The sequence below is a fragment of the Crocuta crocuta genome, unplaced genomic scaffold, assembly GCF_008692635.1.
Source record: "Crocuta crocuta isolate KB4526 unplaced genomic scaffold, BGI_CrCroc_1.0 scaffold26, whole genome shotgun sequence".
Lineage (NCBI taxonomy): Eukaryota > Metazoa > Chordata > Mammalia > Carnivora > Hyaenidae > Crocuta > Crocuta crocuta.
In genome coordinates, this window is record NW_027532249.1 from 1,643,028 (window position 1) to 1,664,580 (window position 21,553).

Below are 21,553 nucleotides of genomic sequence, written 5' to 3' on the forward strand. Positions count from 1 at the left end.
TCCGGGACCCGATTCAAGTGGCAGCCACACCTAGGTGCGCTCCTCCCCCATCTCCGCCTTACCCCCCCCTCCCCCCTTGGGTGATAGGTTGGGGGAAGGCAGGGCACAGACGCGGGGGAGGGGTGAGAAATCTGACAGTCAAGTCCTACTACGGGCCCTTGGCCATTAAAGAGGAAGCCTCCGGGCAGCCCTAGGGTGGGCAGAGGGCCATCGTCAGTCCTGGGAAAGGGGAATGCAGGGAGGCTGAGAGGGCGGCCTTTCCTTGGGAGAGCGTGGAAGGAAGGCGGCGGCGGCCACGCCCAGGAGGAAGAGAGCGGGACAGGGTGGGGGCAGCCCCTCCGGGGGCTTCTGGGAGCCGATCCCCAGGGTCTGGAGGCAGACTCCCAGGGTCATCCTTCTGGGTGTCTGGCGACTGTCCTCCCTCCGGGGTGTGGAGGCGGTCCTCTCCCGGGGAGTCTGGGGACGGTCCCCTCGCTGGCCAGCCTGCAGCGTGGAGACCGGCGGGACCGGGCAGCGGCGGCCCCGCCCCGCGGTACTTTTAGTTTGGGGATCTCCAGGGGAGACGTTAAAAATAGCCCGGCTGACGTGTGAAGAGCGGCTTTGTAAGGCAAGTGATGAGTGCCCGGTCAAGTGCAAGCTTGAGTGGAGACTGAGCCAGGAGGAAAAAGGGGCCGTGGCCGCCTGCGGGGAGAAGCGTCAATGCCGCCGCCTGAAGTGGGGCAAAGGTCGCGCGTGGGACCCACCGCCTGCGGCGGCCCAGACGCTCTGGTTCTCGTGCCGGAAGCCGGCGGAGGCGTTTTCGTTTTCAAGATAATAGGGAAAACAGAATTTTTCATAAAAGGATTTTTTCCCCCTTGAAGACGGTACACTTTTACCAGGGTCATCTTTCGGCCTTCCTTTTCTTAATAAACTCGAAACAGTGATCTCTTTCATATATTCATCTGTTACCTGGTGTCAAATGAGGCTGCTTCAACTCCTCGGCGTTTCGGTTAAGTTTGGAGCTGATTATTAGATAACAGATAACTGATTTATGGGCACCTGAGTTCAGTCCTGAGCGATGCCATGTCGGAGGTTTTGAGTTTATGGGCCTCAGGTTTATCACCTCTTTGGGAAGAGGAAACTAGCACCTTGGATGTAATACACGACACCAATTCGCGTTAAATCGTGAAATCCGTCGACGACTTTTCTAAGACTTCAGAGGAGGAAGGGATCCATGCAAAAAAAAAAAAAAAAAGAATCAGGGGAACATTCCAAGAAGAGGCCCATCTTCAAGTTTAGATGAGATTTCAGTAAGTACTCACTGGGTTACACTGAATGAAACCTCCTGGAACCTTCTGTTGCCTTTTATAACCGGAAAGCGGGGCGTTAACGCAAGGCTCTGCCCACACAGGGGTACGCCCATCGCCCAGGTGAACGCATACGATGTCCGATGTCCCTAGCACCTCGGAAGCGCCCCTTGTGGACGTGCTCAGGGCTCCCCCAATTGCTACCCCTCTCTGTCCCCACCCCGAGGTAATCGCTGACCCAACATTAACGCCACGTGTCCACTTTGTTCGCTCTTGAACCTTAATGTATGCCCTCTGTGCCAGCTCTCAGGCTGCCGCCTCTAGGTTCCAGACCCAGCTCCCAGTTGGCCTCACGCTGGGGGCGAGACCGCCCCAACCCCATCCCTCCGTCCTTGTCCTTTGATCCGCCAGACTCCCCTCGAAACCAGCTGGAGAGAACCTGCAGCTCGCCAGAGAGGGGAGGGACTTGCTTCTTCCGGCTGGCTTCCTGTTGGCCCCCTTTCCTGCCAACGTCACCCTAGCAACCTGTTCCCCGCCCCCAATGCCCGCAATGGCAGCGCCTTCCTGTAGCGGTCATTGAATCTAATTTTCGCAACACTTTGAGAACCAGTCTGAGCGCACCATTCCCAGCACCAGACAGTTGGGGCGGGGGGAAGCTGCCTCCAAGCTTCTGGATTTCAGAATTCCAACTTTTTTCTTTTTGTTCCCCGGCCCTAGGAGGTAGTAGCTATCTCCCTGATTCCTGCTGTTGCCTTTTAATCATCTAGTTAATATCTTTGTACTAGTTAACCGTTCTTTATGATACATCCTCTCTGTTGGGATAGCTGGTGTGGTGTCTCTCTCCTTATTGCCTGCTGACTCTAGAATCTATTCTGGGTTAATTCTTTTGTGTCTGATTTCTTTCAGCATCATGGGAGTGAGACTTAGCTGTCTTAGTACAGGCTGCGATAGTTCATGAATTGTCGCTGCTGTTTATCTCTCCGTGGACACGCCACCTATGATATATCCAAATACTGTTGGCAGATTTTCAGTTTGGGTTATTATGTGACGCTGTTGTGAATATTTTTTTACATGAGTTTCAATGCCTAAGGTGTGTGCTTTTCGGTTGGTGAGTCCTAGAAGCGGAACTGCATGATAGGGTATGCATATATTCAACTTTAGTAGATCAGGCACACGGTTTTCTAGAACGGTTGCACCAGTTACACACCCACCAGCAGCAGTGCAATGAGAGTTGCCATTTTGCCCATTGTATCCAGTTCTCTATATGTCAAACTTAAAAATTTTAGCTATTCGAGGGCGCCTCCGTGACTCAGTTGGTTAAGCTTTAGGCTCAGGTCATGATCTCACTGTTTCTGAGTTCAAGCCCCACATTGGTGTCTGTGCTGACAGTGCGGAGCCTACTTGGGATTCTCTATCTCTCTCCGTCTCTCTCTACCCCTCCCCTCCTCATGTTGTCTCTTTCTCAAATTAAATAAATAAACTTAAAAATAATTTTTTAGTAAAAATTTTAGCTATTCTGGTGTATGTGCAGTGGCATCCTGGTATATACATCATCTGCATAACAAATTCCCCCCAAATTTGGGGGCTTAAGAAATTCATTATCTCACGGTTTTTCTGGGTCACCATTTCTTTGGGAGAGACTTAGCAGGGCAGTTCTGCTTAAGGTCTTTTACTCAGAGTTTGGCTAGAGGCCCCAGGTGCTCACCATGTTGGCCTCCCTAAGGTTCCTTGAGCAGCCACCTGCATATTTCTTTTTTTAATGTTTATTTATTTTTGAGAGAGAGAGAGAGAGAGGCAGAGTGTGAGTTGGGGAGGGGCAGAGAGAGAGGGAGACAGAATCCAAAGCAGGCTCCAGACTCTGAGCTGTCAGCATAGAGCCTGATGTGAGACTCAAACTCATGAGTGTGAGATCATGACCTGAGCCAAAGTCAGATGCCCAATTGACTGGGCCATCCAGGTGCCCCCTTGAGCAGCCACCTAACATGGCAGCCCATGGTCCTGTCTGAGTGATCCAAGAGAGGGGGCGAGGGGGACATGACACACTTCCATCTGCTTTATTCTCTGTTGGAAACCAGTGTTTTATTCCTAGACTGCCCTCAAAGGAACTAGTCCCCATGTCTTGAAGGGAGAAGTAGCAAAGAGTTTGGGGACTTGCTTTAAAACCCTCACGCACACTATGGCTTTCATTTACAGATGGTTATTAACAAAATTGAGATTGTCCATTTGAGCATCCTCTTTGGTGAAGTGTCTGTTCGAATCTATTGCTCATGGTTCCTCTTTATTGTGTTTTGAAAGTTGATTTGTAGGAGTTCTTTGTCTATTCTGGGCACAAGCTCTTTGTTAGAAGTAGGTGTTGCCAATATCTACTCGGTCTTGGGAAATTTCTCTTTTATGCCTTTCAGTGTTTTCAGATTTCTTGCTGTTCACATGCATTCTTTTATATTTTAAAATATCTTTAAAAAGTAAAGCTCTAGTGGCAGATGGACAGGGAAGCAGACACACAGAGTGAAAACAGCAGTGGATGTGAGGGAAGGAAGGCAGTAGGTGCTAGCAGCTATTCACTGGAAATTAGTCACTGACCTGAACATTTCAAACTCTTGTTTCTTTGGAAACATATGAGGGCAGACGTAAGAAGACTTAATTAATAAGTTTCTGTTTTCTATCCCAGATTTTGGAGATGACTCCAAAGATAACATATTATGTTCCCTGCCTTCCCAAAGAGGGTTACCTCAGCCCCAGGGATGCAAATGTTTTCAGTTCTACTGTTTGTTTGCTCGGAAAAAAAAAAATGCATAGCCCCGAGCTGAAAGTGTGAACAAGAACGCTGTATTTATTTGTAAGAAACTAGCAAAGCAGCAGAATTCCTACATTGGCTGATCTCAACAATCTCTAATCAACGTCCCCTTTCTCGAGGTTTCCTTCAGAACTGATTTATCTTTAATTTGTTATGGGAAAGCCTTCTCCATTATAAGCCCTTCACCAATTAATTTGCAGATATCCTAATTTTTGGTACTTTGTTGTCCTGTGGCACTTAGTCTAAAACTCTGTCTTGAAAGAATTCTTAACTTTCCAGAGCCCAAAATGATATGAATGCAACAATATTTGTGAGGTCAATGAGTATTTTTAAACAGCTTAACATGAGAAATAAAAATAAAAGCCTCCAGATTTGTCTTCTTTACTTAGTGTCTCTTGGAATCCCTGCTGAACTCTTTCCTAATCCAACCCCTTACCTGGTTAGGATCTACTGTTTGAAACATCACGTGAAGAGGAAGCTTATTTTCATACTGTTTGATTCTCTCTGAGAAGTCTCATCACAGTAGAGGGCAGCTTGCGCCATCTGCTGGGAATATTAATAGCCCTTGTATCCTGGCATCAGTCTGATTAGTTCACAACCTGACCACTTAAAAAAAATTTTTTTTAATGTTTTATTTATTTTTGAGAGAGAGAGAGAGAGAGAGAGAGAGAGACAGCATGAGCAGGGGAGGGTCAGAAAGAGAGGGAGACTCAGAATCTGAAACAGGCCCCAGGCTCTGAGCTGGCTGTCAGCACAGAGCCCGACACGGGGCTGGAACCCACGAACCGCGAGATCATGACCCGAGCCAAAGTCGGTCGCTTAACTGAGCCACCCAGGCGCCCCATAACCTGACCACTTTTAGTATTTCTAACTGATAATTATTTGCCTTAAGACCCTTTGTCTTTGAGATTATGTTTCAGAGAAAAACAAAATGTAACTTACCTTGAGACAACATAAATTTAATCCAAAATCTGTAGCGTTATCCCAGCCAATATCTGCTCCTACGCAAAGGAAGTTTTAAAGAGTGGCTCAGGTAGTAGGCATAGCTGGAAAATAGCCAATTTCTTTAGGGTGATCACAGTGACGCGCGCGCCCATGTTTGCGCATGCGCAGGGTCCCACCAAACTGATGTCCCTTCCTCCCTCTCTTCCTTTTCATCTTTTTGTTTCTCTTTTATCTCGTTCCCTCTTTCCTGCCTTTGACCCTGCCACTCTCATTCATGTTCTTCCTCCTTGTCCTCCGTCTTCTTTCCCCTTTCATCTCCCTTCCTCTCTTCATGAACAAAACAGTTTCTTGAGAATTCGATATGCATCCAGAACAAAAACTGTGAGCGAAATAGCTCCAGGTATATTCTTCTGTTGGCTAACTCCCCAAGATTCAGACTCCTGCAGAATTCTGTGCTGTGCACTGAGGAAACACAAGTGTTTCTTGTGATTCTTGGGTGCTGGGCTCAGAATCAACCGTCGCTAGCGGGTCTGTTGGGGCCCCTGCTCCCTGAAGAGCCAGAAAGAGTGCAATCAGAGACCTGGGCCTGGAGGTTCAAAACGTGGCCCTCATGACTTGTCAGTGTCAATTGTTTCTTTGAGCACCATGTAGCCTGCAGCAATGTCGAGTCCCTGAACTCTCTACTGTCTGCTGGATTCCTGACCCCTCAAGCCTGCCCTTTCCCCCCACGCCTGCACTTCTCTCTGTGCCCCATCCTTGTCCTGGGAGCACCCCTACTCTATGATGATCTGGACCTCTGGCCTTCTCAGTCTGGTTTTCCCTGCTCCCACTCTTGGAGCCACACCCCACCCAAGGACCCAAGGACAGACTTCATTAGCTTTGTGCACCTCAAGGGAGAGCTTAACAATGAATTGACTCCCTGTGAATATCAGCCCGACTGCTTTCTTTGCTTGGTTATTCCAAGCTCAGTCCGGCGGATCCAACTGTGAGTGCCTTAAATCCTTATTTTCTTCCTGATGAGATGGCAGTGTTTCCATATTGATGACTCTAGTAGGTTTTACTTGCAGGGGTTTAAGAAAATTACTTTGTCTAATCTGAATTGGAAACCCAGTGAACTAATTCCGTAAGTCCTGGGTCTGTTTCTTTGTCAGGATGGATTAGAATGAGTCATTGGAGGTGATGAGTCTTAGGGTCACAAGTAAGACTGGCTGTGCTTACTCTGTGCTCTCAGAGCAGCCTAAAAGTTACATTACTTTTTCTTTTTACTGTTACTGAATGTAGGGGGAGTGTGATTGTGTCTACTCTTGACAGGTGTTTGAGATAAGTAATATTTGAACATCTCTATGTGAGAATAAAAAGCAGTCTCTTTTGTCTTCTATTTCTTTTGTAAAGTTATGAAAATAATCTTAAAACTGTCTTCTGAGACTATTAAGTCTTCAGAGAAAATTATCCCGATTTCTCTGAAGGTCTACACTTTATTTTGTCCTAGCTTTCGAAATGATACCTCCTATTGTGTGAGCCAAGGCAGGCAGTTTTGCTCCCTTCTTTTGTGAAGGTATAGAGAGCATCAGAGCTGAAGTCCATCACAGTTGATTTAAAAAATTATAAATAATTATCAAAGCAAATGAAATAAGCTAAAGTTTTAAAAGCATCACAACACAATCAAGTACTTTCTTATGGACTGGTGGGGACAATAGTCAAGAGAACATAAAGAATCTTGGAGATTTCCAAATTATCTAGTGGGATTTCTTTCTTGACATGTTCAAATATAAATTGAAGTGAAGGCTGGATAGCATTTTAGTGAAAAATCAGAAGTCCCAGCCCTCACCCTGGCTAGCTAGTGACCTTGGAAAGGTTACTTAACCTTAGAAAAGCTTTAGTTTCCACAACGTTAAAAAAAGAAAAAAATATTATAATAATAGGGTTCATCTCATAGGATTGTTGGTCTCATTTAATTCTCTTAAATGAGTTATTAGTGTTTAGTATGGGGTAAGGTATATAGTGGGTGCTCAGTAAATGTTACATAAAGAAGCAAATTAGTTTCAGGTTCCTTTTGGTAATATGTGCTGTGGTAGCCAGGCTCCTGATGTTCATGCCCTTGTAGAGTCCTCACCCATATTGTACCAGAATTAGTCTGTGTGACCAAGAGAATGTGGCAGAAGTCAGTGTGTTACTTGTGATCAGGCTATAAAAGGCTGTGGCGTCCACCATCTTGGGCTCTCTTTATTCTGGGGGAGACACTGAGGCTACTGACAGTTTGGCTACTAGTGAGGAACGGGGATATTTGGCCAATAGCCAGGGCTGACCTGGAAGCTACCGTCAAACATGCAAGTGAGGCTGGAAATGGATTCTCTAGTCCTAGATGATGGCAGCCCCAGCTGGCAGCTTCACTGCAACCTCATGAGAGACCTTTGCCCCAGATCCCCAGTGCCTAAAATAGTGGTGCATCTCACCGCTGATGAGGTCTTAGATATTCTCGTTTCTCTAAATCACATCAGAGTCACATGTTCCNGAGCCCCCCATCAGGCTTTGTGCTGACAGCTCAGAGCCTGGAGCCTGCTTCTGATTCTGTGTCTCCCTCTTTCTCTGCCCCTCCCCAGCTCGTGCCCTGTCTCTCTGCTTCAAAAGTAAATGAATGTTAAAAAAAAATAATAAATGACTATATGTCTTAAACAGAGATGCCTCGGCATATTTGCCATCTAGAGGGATTTTGGCAATTATTGACCAACTGTGAAACTGACTTATCATTATGAAATTTTTTACATCGGAGGTGATGTGAGGGACGTTGATAGTGGTTAAGAGGAGCTGATGACTTAGAAACATGTGAAAGTGTTCTGGACAGGCACGGAGAAGAAGGCTGTTGATTATGAATCACCTGGGTATACAGGGACTTTATCCTGTGGCTTATCAGTCTCATCCAGAAGTCACTGGTAGGTTGGCCACTGATATCATGGGATGGGATAAAGCCTGGCAGGGAGAGGGTGTCTCTCACTCTGTGCTTCCTTCCTACATCCCACGTCCACATCACCAGTGTTGGAAGTAGTGTGAGGTGAGGTGAAGGAGGGAGGAGGTAAGGAATATAAATGAGGTGCTTCAGAATTTTTCCATGGTAACAAGAAGGTAGTTTGACAGCAGAGAAAATTTGGGTCTCTAGAATTAGACTCTTACGTGTTTATTTAAAATTAATGCAGACCACTAACATGCTCATAATGCATTTACTAGGTCATCAGAGAACTCATTTGCTAATTGTAGAGCATGATCTAATGGAATTATCATGAGCTCTATATTTGCTACCTAATTAGTATTTCTGCTTTGCCAATGCCCTGCATTGTCATTGCCCTCTCCTTTCTATTTTTTCTCCATCACCCTAATGTAGTACTTCGTCTGTAGCCTTTTGGCTAACCCTCTGTCCATGCACCATAATGTTGGCACATCAAGTTTCCTAAAGCACTACCTTATAGTGCTTGCAAGCTGCAACAGATGCTGTGGTTAGTGGAATAACGCCCCTTCCTCTTCCAAAGATGTTCACATTCTTATCCCTAGAATCTGTGTATATGTGACCTCACATGGCAAAGGGGAATTACAATTGTAGACGGAATTAAAGTTGCTGTGGTAAGAAAGATATTTGGTCTTTGTCACCAGTTCCTAAAACAGTGCTCCCACAACTCGGAGAATTCCTGGAGTGAGGAGATGTTCCAAGGAGGTGACTCTCCTAGATAGCATCAGGGTAAGAGCCAGTTGCCGGAAAAGTCGAGTTGATTAGAATCTTGGAATTTTCAGCCTCATCCCCCCAACCTCTGGGGTGGAAGGGAGGGCTGCAGATTGAGTTTGTTGCCAATGGCCACAATCATGCTTACATAGTAAAACTTCCATAAAAACTCGAGGAGATTCTAAGTGCAAACATCCATGTGCTCGGAGGGTGGCACATCTCATCTCCACAAGGACAGAGGCTCTTGCACTCAGGGTACTTCTGGTCCTTGCCCTATGTACCTCTTTATCTGGCTGCATTTGTATCCTTTAAGCTCTAATGGCAAGGATAGCACTTTCCCGAGTTCTTGGAGTCATTGTGTATATGGGGGTGTATTGTGGGAACCCCTGACTTAAAGTTTTTTTTAATGTTTATTTATTTATTTTTGAGAGAGAGAGAGTGCACAAGTTGGGGAAAGGGGAGAGAGAGGGAGGCACAGAATCTGAAGCAGGCTCCAGACTCTGAGTTGTGAGCACAGAGCCTGATGCGGGGCTCGAATCCATGAACCGCGAGATCATGACCTGAGTTGAAGGTGGACACTTAACTGACTGAGCCACCCAGGAGCCCCAGGGAACTTTGACTTTGTAGCCAAGTCGAAGAAAAGTGAGGCTAACCTGGGGACCTGATACTTGCAATCGGTATCCGAAATGAGGGCAGTCTTGTGGGCCCAACCTATAAACCTGTGCAGTCTGATGCTAATTATGGATAGTTAGCGTCAGAAATGAATCGAATTGTAGGACACTCAGTTGGTGTTATAAAGTTGGAGAACCAGTGTTTGGAAAGATGCCATATGTTTGGCGTTAGGAGGAAAAGAGGTCCTCAGGTTTTGATCAATTGACCTTAAAAAGGGGAAACTATCTTGGATTATCCATGTGGACCCAATATAATCACATAAAATCCCTAAAAGGAGAAGAGGGAGGTGGAAGAGGAAGCCAGAATAGGGTCACAGGAAAAGGATTAACCCACTGTTGCTGGCTTTGAAGATGGAAGAAGTGCCCCTGAGCCAATGAATATGGATGGCCTCTAAGTGCTATAAAAAGCAAGGAAATGGATTCTCCGCTAGAACCTCCAGAAAACAGTCTTGCCGACATCTTGATTTTAGTTAGTCATGTGGGACTTATAACCTACAGAATGGTTAAGATAATAAGTCTGTGCTTTTCAAGCCACTGTATTTGTTGACAATTTGTTGCAGCAGGAACAAATTAGGAACTCATTTGGAAAACTAATTTGGAGGAACTAATTAGGAAACTAATACAGATACTATTTCAATCTTGGTCATATGTACATCAGACAGTACTCTACTTCCTCTATCCTATCCAAAGTCTACCTATGCTTAAGTCATTTCATTTCTTTTTGTCTTGCTTTCCAGAGTTAACATTTCTTGAGCATGTTTTTACAGTTGATCCACGGATCTTATAATTTTGAATTTGCCTGCCTCCTAAAATTTATCTGTAACCCCCAAGATCATTCACAGATACAGGCAAGTGACAAAAAAGGAGAATTTCCCAACATGTGTATTTCCAGTTGAGGTCAACAAGACTCTCTCTGCAGGCTTGTTTCAGCTCTCACACTGTAAACAAGTATCTTTTCAGAGTCTATTTAGTGCCCTGTGTTTTGCATCTTTGTGCTTTCTTTTGGCCGTCTTGTTTACAATGGGTCCTAAGTGTAATGCTGAAGTGTGGTCGAGGGTTCCTAAGCTTAGCAAGAAGGTGTGATATGCCTTATGAGAAAGTGCCTGGGTTAGATAAACTGCGTTTAGGACATATTTATAGTGCTGTAAGCTGTGGCTTCAAGGATAATAAACCAACAACGTGTATTAAAGAAGGTGTCTTTAACCAGAAGCACACATCACACAAGGTTCTGTATTGATTTGCTAATGAAAATGTTGTGACCAGTGGCCTGCAGGAACCTAACCTAGCATTTTCTTTAGGAACAATGGCTCCATATTCACTAATTCAGTGAATGCCTCAAAGAAAGAGAAATGATTGCATTCACTCATAGAAGCGAACACATTATTTTTTAAAAGTAATCTCTACCCCCAGTGTGGGGCTCGAACCCACGACCCCAAGATCAAGGGTCTGATGCTGTGTTGATTGAGCCAGCCAGGTGCCCTGGGCTAACACATTGCTGATACATAAAAGCTAGTTAATAACTGTCTGCTGACTGATTTTGGGGGCGGGGGGGGGTGGAAAGCAGAGCATATCGTTTTTTTTGTGGTGAAGTTATGTGGTGTGTTTTGTGGTTTGCACGGCATACAGTGATTTTTATTTGTTGTATGTAAATATCTTCCCATGTCTGGCTTAGTGAAGACTAAGAATGAAGTGCTCACAAATGTATTGTTGTTCCCTAATAACTGTATAGTTTATATAAGATGTATTTGTGTGTGTAAAACTAGAACATGTCTATATTAAAAGATCAAGGGCTCAGCTTTTGCATTTTGGGTGGGGAGAATATTGCCTCTTGTCTAGCTCAATAATTTTCAGCTTTTAATTTCTTTATTATTACTTTTAAATGTTTAGTTATTTTTGAGAGAGAGAGAGAGAGCACAGGGGAGGAGCAGAGAGAGAGAGGGACAGAGGATCTGAAGTAGACTCTGTGCTGACAGCAGAGAGCCTGACCTGGGGCTTGATCCCATGAACCACAAGATCACAGCTTGAGCTGAAGTGGGACGCTCACCCAACTGAGCCACTGGCTCAGCCAATTTTCAACTTTTTAAATTATATAACCTGAAAGGGATTTTGAAAAACTATACCCTCTCACCCACATGAAATTGTCTTCGAATATTTTCTTTATAAGTTTAAATAGTTGCAGAGGATTTACTTGCTAATCTAATTTAATTATCAACACATTTAAATGAAACTATTACACCTATGTTTTAAATGTGTCCAAGGAAGTATAAATATCATTGTGATTTATACCCACCTGTATACATTAAAAAAAAAAAGAACAAGCTGTTTTTAAAGTCTTTTTAAAGTCTTTACATTTTCTTCTCATCTTGAAATAATATTTCTATTACATACACTTATGCTTGAAAGTCTCTTATTGATTTCTGCATGAGATATGTGTATAAATGAAAATTCAATCTTTAGAAAGCTCCTGTAATCATAAGGCTTTAGATGTTTAATCATTTCCTTCCAGATTAATCCAGAGTGAGGTTGATGAGAAATGGGGTTTTTCTTAAATGTTTGTTTATTTTTGAGAGAGAGAGAGAGAGAGAGAGAGAGAGAGAGAGAATGAGCAAGGGAAGGGCAGAGAGAGAGGGAGACACAGAGTCTGAAACAGGCTCCAGGCTCTGAGGTGTCAGCACAGAGCCCGATGCGGGGCTCGAACCTGCAAACTGTGGGATCATGACCTAGGCTCAAGTCAGAAACCTAACCAACTGAGCCACCCAGGTGCCCTGAGAAATGGTTTTTATCCTTAAGGAGAATACATTCTTCTTGGGAAGGCAAGACTCACGTGCAGAAAACACAAAGATGACTGTTGAGCGGTGTTTGCGGGGTTGACGCACAGACCTTTAGAAAGAGGGTGGCCCCCAGCAGCAGGAGTACCTGGGCCACCAAGCTGGAGTTGTTGAGTAGAGAAAGGACATTTTCAAATCTGTATCAGGAAAAGTTGCTTTTTAAATTTTTTCTCAGTGAAATACCCAAGTCCATTTCCCTGCGGCCCAATTAAGTTCTGTTTAAGGCATTGTGCTACTTGCTGGGGATACAGCAGTGAATAAAGGATTTAAGATACCCCTACAGCCTGTTCTTTTTCCTAGTGGTGATATTGGGGACCAGAATATATTCTGAAGGAGATCATCACTAAAGGGGGAACAGGCAGAGAAAAATGACAGGAATAGCAAACAGTACAAGAAGCTAACATTAAAAACTAAAAAGGCGATCATAATACTGGAATTAGTAATATATTTTTCTTCTGATTCATTTACCATAGTTGAAATGCATTTTTTTTCTTCTGAAACTGGCTGGGTCTACATATGAAAAGTAACTGGACTGTGACATGGCCTATAAATTAATTAAATTGTTTTTGTTACCCTGGATTGCCAAAGGGATTGGCAATGATTAACACAAGGTCAAAGGCTAGTTTATGTGTCTTAATGCAATTTGAGGGCTCTTTTGTATAAAACCCAAGATTTAAAGCTTTACATTTTTTTTTGAGACAGAGACAGAGACAGAGAGAGAGAAAGAGAAAGTAAGCCCGATGTGGGGCTCCATCTCATGAACTGTGAGATCATGATCTGGGCCAAAATCAAGAGTTGGATGCTTAACCAACTGAGCCTCACAGGGGCCCCATCCAACATTTTGTATCTAGCAAAGTGTTTAATCCTCACAACAATAGTTTGAAATAGATATTCTTATCATTCCCACTTTATAGATCCAGAACAAGGAATTAAGGAATGTGTCCAAGACCACACAGTGAATGAGCGGTAGAGCTGGACCCTAGACCCAGGAAGTTAGTCCCACGGTTGAAACGCCTAGCTACTGCACTAAAGAGAAAGGTGCCTAAGATCATGGAGACATATCCGGTTATATCCAGTTCCAAGTCATCAGAGGGCACCCGTTCCAGGCCATTGAAAAGACTTTGTAAGTTCCAGGCTCGGTTCAAATAAAAAATCCCATTGCACATTATATTATGCAAAAAATACATCCACACCCATATTAACAGCTATAAATACATATTATATATGTATTTGTATTGCTGCTGTAGTACATTTGGAAGGATTTCAAAAAGATTAATTTTGCTCTTAAAATGACTTAATCTTGAATAATATTCAGTTTATATTTGACTGATTTCTTTACAATCTTTGGGCACACTCACACTCAGGGATTTGATCAAAGTGAGAAAAAGCAGAAATAAGGAATAATATTTTTATGAAAACTCAGTTTTACAGTGAAGAAATCTGATACATTTTATAGTGCTAATGAAACACATTAACTCCAATTTCACAGTTTTCCTTTCTGTATTTTAGAATTAAACGTTGTTATAAAATTAAACACAGACACAGGAAACCGCACAGACCAAATGTATGGATCAATGAATTATTATAAAGCAAACAGTTTTGAAACCATCGCTTAAGTCAAGAAGTGCGATTTTGCCAGGCGCTCCAGAACGCTCTCCCCATGTGCCTATCCCAGGCACATCACCTGGCCCCCAAAAGTAACCACTATTGTGACCTTCATAATAATCACTTCCCTGTGCTTCTTTGTAGTTTTATTACCCAAGTAGACAATGTAGTTTGGTCTTGTCCATTTTTTGTATGTCTTTTGAGTATTTTTTAATTTATTTTTAAATTTTTTTTGTTTTTATTTATTTACTTATGAGAGAGAGAGAGAGAGAATCCCAAGCAGGCACCATGCTGTCAGCGAAGATCTTGCCACCGTGTGATCATGACCCGGGCCAAAACCAAGAGTTGGACACTTACCTGACTGAACCACCGAGGTGCCCCAGTTTTCTTGGTTTTTATTTAAATTACAGTAGTTAACACAGTGCAATATTAGTTTCTGGTGAACAGGTTAGTAATTCAACATTTCCGTACGACACCTGGTGCTCATCATAGTTTCTTTTAATTTAAAAGCTCCATTTGCCATCCTCTCCTTTCATTACAATCTATTTGTTGAAGGCCTATAGAGTTTGTCCTGTAGAATTTCCCACAGCCTGGAGTTTTCTGGTAGCACACTCACACAGTTTAACATGTTCCTCTCTCCTCAGTATGTCATGCGCAGTGTCACCTTGATCAGAAGCTTCATCGGATTCTTCCCCTTGGCAAAAACAGGAGATGGCATGTTGTTTCCTCAGGCAGAAAGGACCTAATGCCTGATATGCAATGCTAGGGCTTGTCCCTGCTCAGTGGTATGAATTCAACAGAAGTTACAAAGGCGACATGATCTAATTATATTGTCTTTTTCATCTATTCACTTGGAGTACTTCCATAAAGCATTTCAAGATCAACTCTCTACTAACCTAGTATACAGTTCATATAAGAAAGGAAGGATATGGGGCACCCTGGTGGCTCACTCGGTTAAGCGTCCAACTGTCAGTTTCGCCTCAGGTCATGATCTCAAGGTTTCGTGAGTTTGAGCCCCATGTCGGGCTGTGTGCTGATGGTATGGAGCCTGCTTGGGATTCTCTCTCTCTCTCTCTCTCTCTGCCCCTCCCCCACTCACTCTGTTTCTGTCTCTCTCAAAATAAATAAATAAACTTAAAAAAAAAGAAAGGCAGGATACATTTTAATTCTTTTTATTATTATTATTTTTTTGCCGTGTTGAGTATATTCTCATGGTACAGTTCAAAAATTAGTTTTTTTAATTTTATTATCTTTTTAAAAAAGTGTTTATTTATTTTGAAAGAGAGAGAAAGAACTTAAGTGGCGGAGGGCAGAGAGAGAATGAGAATCCTAAGCAGGCTCTTCTGTCAGCACAGAGCCCAATGAGGGGCTCAAATTCACAAACCTGGAGATCATGACCTGAGCCTAAATCACGAGTCGTATGCTTAACCTACTGAGCCACCTAGGTGCCCCCCAAAATGAATTTTTTGAAACAATATTAATATGAACTAATGGATATCAAGGTATTTCATGGGTTTTAATTCACTGTAATTATTTTCTTTGTTGAGGTTCAGATACCCTGATCTTTGACCTGAGCCTTTTCAAGTTGCCTTTAAGTCTTTTAGATATCACCTAGTAATCCTGGATAGACCTTTTCTATCCAGAGTTAGGAAATGTACAAATACACACACACACACACACACACACACACACACACACACACACACGTGCATATGTGCACACAAGACAAAATGCCTCACGAGTTAATAGAGATACTTTCAATTGAGTATTATGGGGTTTGTAATCTAACCTCTTTAATGTTACATGTGCATCCAGTGGTATGTTGGTAAATCTTTGACAACTTAATATTCAAAGCCCTGATTTCTAGCTCTTGCAAATGTAGGAGAGGAAAAAATATTTTTCTCTATTTCCTTAAGTTCAGTAATGGGGGCCTGTGAGTTAAAGTCACTGAAGATAGATTAATAGGAGAAAAGGTGTATTTTGTATGCATACAGAGACTTCTTAGAAAAGAAATGAAACCCTAGAGAAGCAGTTAGGCTTGATGGCTTATATACTACTTTAAAAAAGGATGATAAATTGGGGAGAAGAAACTAGGTAAAGGAAAAAGGGGATTTAGGAAGTTGTGGGAAAGTGAGTAGGAGATGTATTGTAAACAAAGGTTGTTTAGTAGGGTTTGTTATGCAGTCTCAAGTCATCCCAGGTGATGATATTGTCTCTGTAGTTCCTTCTTCTGGGTGCAGGACAGGGGGACACCTTTGCAAGTGGAAATTTCCTTAATAAATGGAAGGCTACCTAACTTAGGCTTGTATAGGATGTGAGCAATAAGGCATTTAACAGGGATCATTTCTAAGGAAACAACATCAAAACAAAAGGTGGTTAGAGTGGACCATATATGAGTTCAGAGGCCAGTCAGTTGAAAAGGTTTCTAGATGTTGGGCTTGAAGCCCATCTGTAGACAGTAGAGTGAGGATGGCAGTGGCAGTCTGATGACTTTCCTGCCACTTTGGTATAAGGATGATCTTGATCTGAAGGCTACTAAGAAACAATAAACACAGGAGGAACTTCCCACCCTGCCCAACATCTGCCTAAAAGTAGTGACATATTTTGGGGGTGATGATCTCCTCCCTTTCCTCCATCTGAAACGTTCAGGAAGTTTCGCATGTTAAAAGCTTAATTGGTAGTTGTGGAGAGAGGTTTAGGTCAGGGAGGCAAGAGATCTGGACAAGGAGAAGAATATAGACCAAAACAAGAATAAGGAAGGAGAAAAGAACACATCTGAGTGTATTGCCCCATTTCTCATTAAATCAGTCTCTCAGTCTGGGGCATAGGTCAGTGTTGTTAAACAACTGTATCTCATTTCAGGAGCTGGTGGTGCAGGCAGGTCTACAGCACCCACCTAAGTTAGGCTTGTAGAGAGTGTGAGCAATCAGGCATTTAATGAAGGTCTTTTCAATGGAAACGAGAGAAAAACAAGAAGTGATGATGAGAGCAGACAGATACACACTTTCTGAGCTCAGAGGCCAGTCAGTTGAGAAGGTTTCTAGATGTTGGGCTTGAAGCATCTGTAGGTGGTGGAGTAGGCACAGCAAGGACAGTCTGAGTTTCCTGGTTTGCGGTGTGAGTGTCTCCTGTGAAGGCACATACATCAGTGTCACCGCCATGATTATCTCTGGCAGAACACAGACGCATTCAGCTTCAGCTCACAGGGCTTCTTTAACAAAACTTTTTTTTTTTTAATGTTTTATTTATTTCTAGGAGAGAGAGAGAGACAGCGTGAGCAGGGGAGGGTCAGAGAGAGAGGGAGTCACAGACTGAAACAGGCTCCAGGCTCTGAGCTGGCAGTCAGCACAGAGCCCGACACGGGGCTCGAACCCACGAACCACGAGACCATGACCTAAGCGAAAGTCGGATGCTTAACCGACTAAGCCACCCAGGCACCCCTCATAGGGCTTCTTTAGATGGCCCCAGTTAGGATCTGGGCAGTCAGGTTTTTTCTCAGGGCACCAAATCAGGAGGGTGAGAGGAAAAAATAAAAGGAAATTTTAATTACTGAGAAAATGCATAAAATGGCAGCATTCAGTTTATAAAGGAGTGAAAGTAGCTTAGAGACCATGAACGCCCACAAGGGCAGGTTATATAAAATTTCTCATGACAATCACCCCCATTTCTATCAAAGATAATCAGAGCAACTCTGGTGGCAAAAGAAGTCTCGTCTCGTTAAACGTAGTTTGATTATTTATGTAAGCACAGCGAGAATAGTAATTGATCTTACAGATCTTCTAAAGTTTGTTTTGCTGGAAATTCCATGAGGAATCTCAGATTAGACTTTTTTTTTTTAATGGTGAAAAAAGTTATATTTAGATGTAGCCAGCTGGACTCAGTTTAGATGATCCCAATTTTTTTGGCAACATCCAAAGCATTATAGTCAGGAACCAGTCGAACGTATACTTTCTTTTCTCCATTGGGCCTGATCAGAGTATTGACCTTGGCTATGTCAATGTCATAGAGCTTCACAGTCTGTTTGATCTGGTGCTTGTTGGCCCTGACATCCACAATGAACACAAGAGTGTTGTCTTCTATTTTCTTCATGGCTGACTAAGTCGTCAGCAGGTACTTGATGATGGCATAGTGGTCAAGCTTGTTTCTCCTGGGGGTGCTCTTTCAAGGATATTTGGGCTGCCTTTGGAGATGCAGTGTCTTGGGCCGTCAGAATGTAGGTGACATGCGGATCTTTTTTTTTTTTTTATGACTATGGACGCCTTTCAGCACTGCTTTCTTGGCCTTTGCTTTGGCTTTGGCTTTGAGAGGGGCAGGGGCTTCCTTCTTCGCCTTTGGCACCATCTTCGTGAAAGGGCTCAGGTTAGACTTTTAAAAGGACCTGGAGGCTAAGAAGCCAAGTTAAGAACTCATCATCAGACTTTTCCTATAATACCTATAGTTTTGGGTGAATCTCTTTTCTTGGGGTCCCCTCAAATCCTGAGTTTCCTGGGTCTGCCAGAAAGTGACTTTCTTTACTCACCTATGAGACAAGGAACCGTATAAAGCAGGTTCCAGACCAGTTTTTCCAAGGATCTTTGTAAACATTGGCTTCATGAAGTCAATCTCAGTTCCCTAAGACTGTCTGGAATATCTGATTCTATGCACATCATTCTCAAATATGACATTCCAGTCAAAGCCTTTGTAATATATCCACTCTTTCCAGTTGCACCCTGTTAGGAGACAGATTTATTGAATTTCTGCAAATAACTATATTATCATAAAATAAGAATATTCCATAAGAGTTTCTGAATTCCGGACGTGTCAGGTAGGAAAAAGGAATGTTTTGTTTCAGTTTGAAATTTTTTTAAAAGTTTATTTATTTTGAGAGAATGGGGTGGGGGGAAGTGGCAGACGGTGGGAGGGAGAATCCCAAGCAGGCTCTGTGCTGTCTGCGCAGAGCCCAACGCATGGGCTTGAACTCACAAATCATGAGATCATAACCTGAGCTGAAACCAAATGTTGGACACTTAACTGACTCATCCACCCAGATGCCCCTTCCTTCTGTTTAAAAAAACATAATGTACCAAATTGCTATAAGTTATAGATAGTTCAAGAGAAAAGAGAAAAAGTTTCCTTGAATCTGGAAAATAAAACATTAAAAAATCAGCAATATCCTGAGCAAAGTCATGAAAGAAATCATAATCATTTTTTATAGTTTATTCAGTTCCATGTTAATTATTTTTTTAAAGTTTTTATTTAAGTGATCTCTACCCCCAACGTGCAGTTTGAACTCATGACCCCAGATCAAGAGTCCCATGCTTTTCTGACTTGTTTTGCTTGCTGTTGGGTTATCAGTTTCATGAGCTTATCAGCTTCTGTACTAAAGTTTTGGAAATCCCTTTCATTTTTTAAGATGAAGTGTCCCAACCCTAATAAACGAAGAACCTCAGTTTCATGCTCGCTCTCTCTCCTTCACCCACCTCCAGTCCTGCTGTGTGGCCCCAGGCATGGTGTGTGCTTTCCACGACTTGGAGTAATAAATCTTGTTTTCTCACAGTTCTCTCATGGTTGTTGCTGAGGTGAGTCTCACAGTCATGGTAACAACCACAGGAGCTGGCCCAGCCATGACATTGGCTCTAAAAGGGGAGACGTCTGTTGGGGGGGAGGGGGCGTCGCACAAGCAGGACACCCCACATGTGTGCCAGGCTTTTCTAGCCAAAAGGCTCTCCCTCAATAGACTGAGACCAAGCCAAAACACCAGTTTTAAAGGGATATGTTACTTTATAGCACAAATTTCAATGTGGCAAGAGATCATGTTTATTAACAGACCCAAATATCTTTAGTTTCTCTGCAAGAGTAAGAAGCCAGAAGTAGATAAAATTGACCTGTGTTTAATAATCAATATTTCCATTTTTTATCTTATTTAGAAATGATCTAAATACTCAACAAATGTCTATCATTTAACTTAACCTAGTATAACTCTAAGGTTTTAAGTTACCAAAAAGAGTTTGGAAGTTATTTTTAAGCAGATATATTATCAAACAGAATTATTGTTGAAAGATTCATTTATAAACTTTTATACCACTTACATCTATTTCATTCATATGTTCCTAACGATCATGTTTAGACTGCTCATGAAAATTGTATGAGACATTAGTAAGTTAGCCAGCATCTTACATAATTTTGTTGTTGACAAATTTTGTAACATATGCATGTTTGGCAAGTATCAAAGATCACAGAAGTAAAGAACCTAAAAGTTAAACATATGACTTTCTTCTTTTTTTAACTGGTGTGTTTGACATACATCAGACAATTAATTTTGTTATATTTTTTCTCCTCAGGATAAATTATAATTTTATGATCTTGTTAAAAGATGAAGTTAGGCATATTAAAAAGTTTTAAGAGTTTATTTGATATGGAAGCAACCTGTGTCCATCAACAGATGAATGGATAAAGTAGATGTGGCATATGGTTCCAATGGAATATTATTCAGCTGTGTAAAAAAAGAATGAGATCTTGCCATTTGCAACAACATGGATAGACCCAGAGGACATTATGCTAGGTGAAATAAGTCAGAGAAAGACACACACTGTATGATTCCCCTTATATGTGGAATCTAAAAAACAAATATAAAAAGCAGAAACAGATCCATAAATTCAGAGAACAAACTGATGGTTGCCAGAGGGAAGGAGGTGGAGCATGGGTAGCATGTTTGAAGGGGTGTGGGAGGTACTGGGTTCCATGTATGGAATGAATACATAATGAGAATAAAAGGGACAGTGTAGGGAGTATAGCCAGTGGTACTGTAATGTGCTGTATGGTGAAAGACGGTAGCTACACTTGCAGTGAGTATAGCATAATGTATATAGAGCTGTTGAATCACTATGTTGTATACCTGAAACTACTGTAATGTTGTGTGATGACTCCACCTCAATAAAAAAAAAAAAAAAAAAAAGAAAAGAGTTTATTTGAGCAAAAGTGTATTCAGATGGGGCAACATAAAACTGGAAGTGGTTAGAAAGCACTCTATGGACAGGAGTCTGGGCAAAGACTCAGAGAAGGTGTGAAAACCGAGCCAGACAATTACTGATTGTCTATAGCTTAAAGTCCAGTTGGCTGTTTGTGCGTGGTTCTCCTTCGGTTTCAATTTCACAACCTTGAGGTATTTATAGACCTCGGTTTTAGTTGGCTTCAGTAAGCTTCCAAGAGCATTAGAGCCACTTCAATGTACTGGCCTCCTTTTTTAATTAATTCAACAATCTTAAATATCTAGTAGAAATAACTTAAGCTTATTTGAGTAGTAAACCCAGGTGGAATAAAAACGCGTGTCTGCATTATCCTAAATGCTGACAATTCTGAAGACATACCTGCTTTTATTAAGCCAGCAATATTAAATTAGCCTTACTTTCCAAAGATTATTCCAGATCCTGTGAACTTGAAAGCTACTTGGATTAGTTCCTATTTTCCTGAAAGTTTTAGGAATATCTAATTTGTGTAAGTGCTTGTGTTTTTCTAAGCCAATTAAAGTTGCTCTCTTATATGGAATTTTAGATTAATTCTGGCAATACCATCTGGAGGGAGAAAATGCCACATACACATATCATACATACGTAGACACAAACATGCAGACAGACACAAGAATCTTAAAGCTCTCATCCTAAAATTTTAACCACGAGTCAGGCCAACATAGAATTCACACCCCACAAGTTTATATAAAATGGCTGGATCCAAATTGT

The 21,553-nt window shown here is 42.3% G+C and overlaps 1 protein-coding gene and 1 pseudogene across 6 annotated transcripts in view; one reads left to right on the top strand and one right to left on the bottom strand.

The window, feature by feature from the left end:
- Window positions 1-596: 596 nt before the first annotated feature.
- Window positions 597-21,553, top strand: part of MPPE1 (metallophosphoesterase 1) — a 52,887-nt gene continuing 31,930 nt past the window's right edge. For all 6 annotated transcript variants that reach the window (XM_077778081.1, XM_077778084.1, XM_077778085.1 and 3 more), the window contains exon 1: window positions 597-1,289. The gene's annotated coding sequence lies outside the window, so the exon portion shown is untranslated. The remainder of the gene's footprint in view (window positions 1,290-21,553) is intronic.
- On the bottom strand, window positions 17,721-18,179 carry LOC144243179 (large ribosomal subunit protein uL23 pseudogene; annotated as a pseudogene).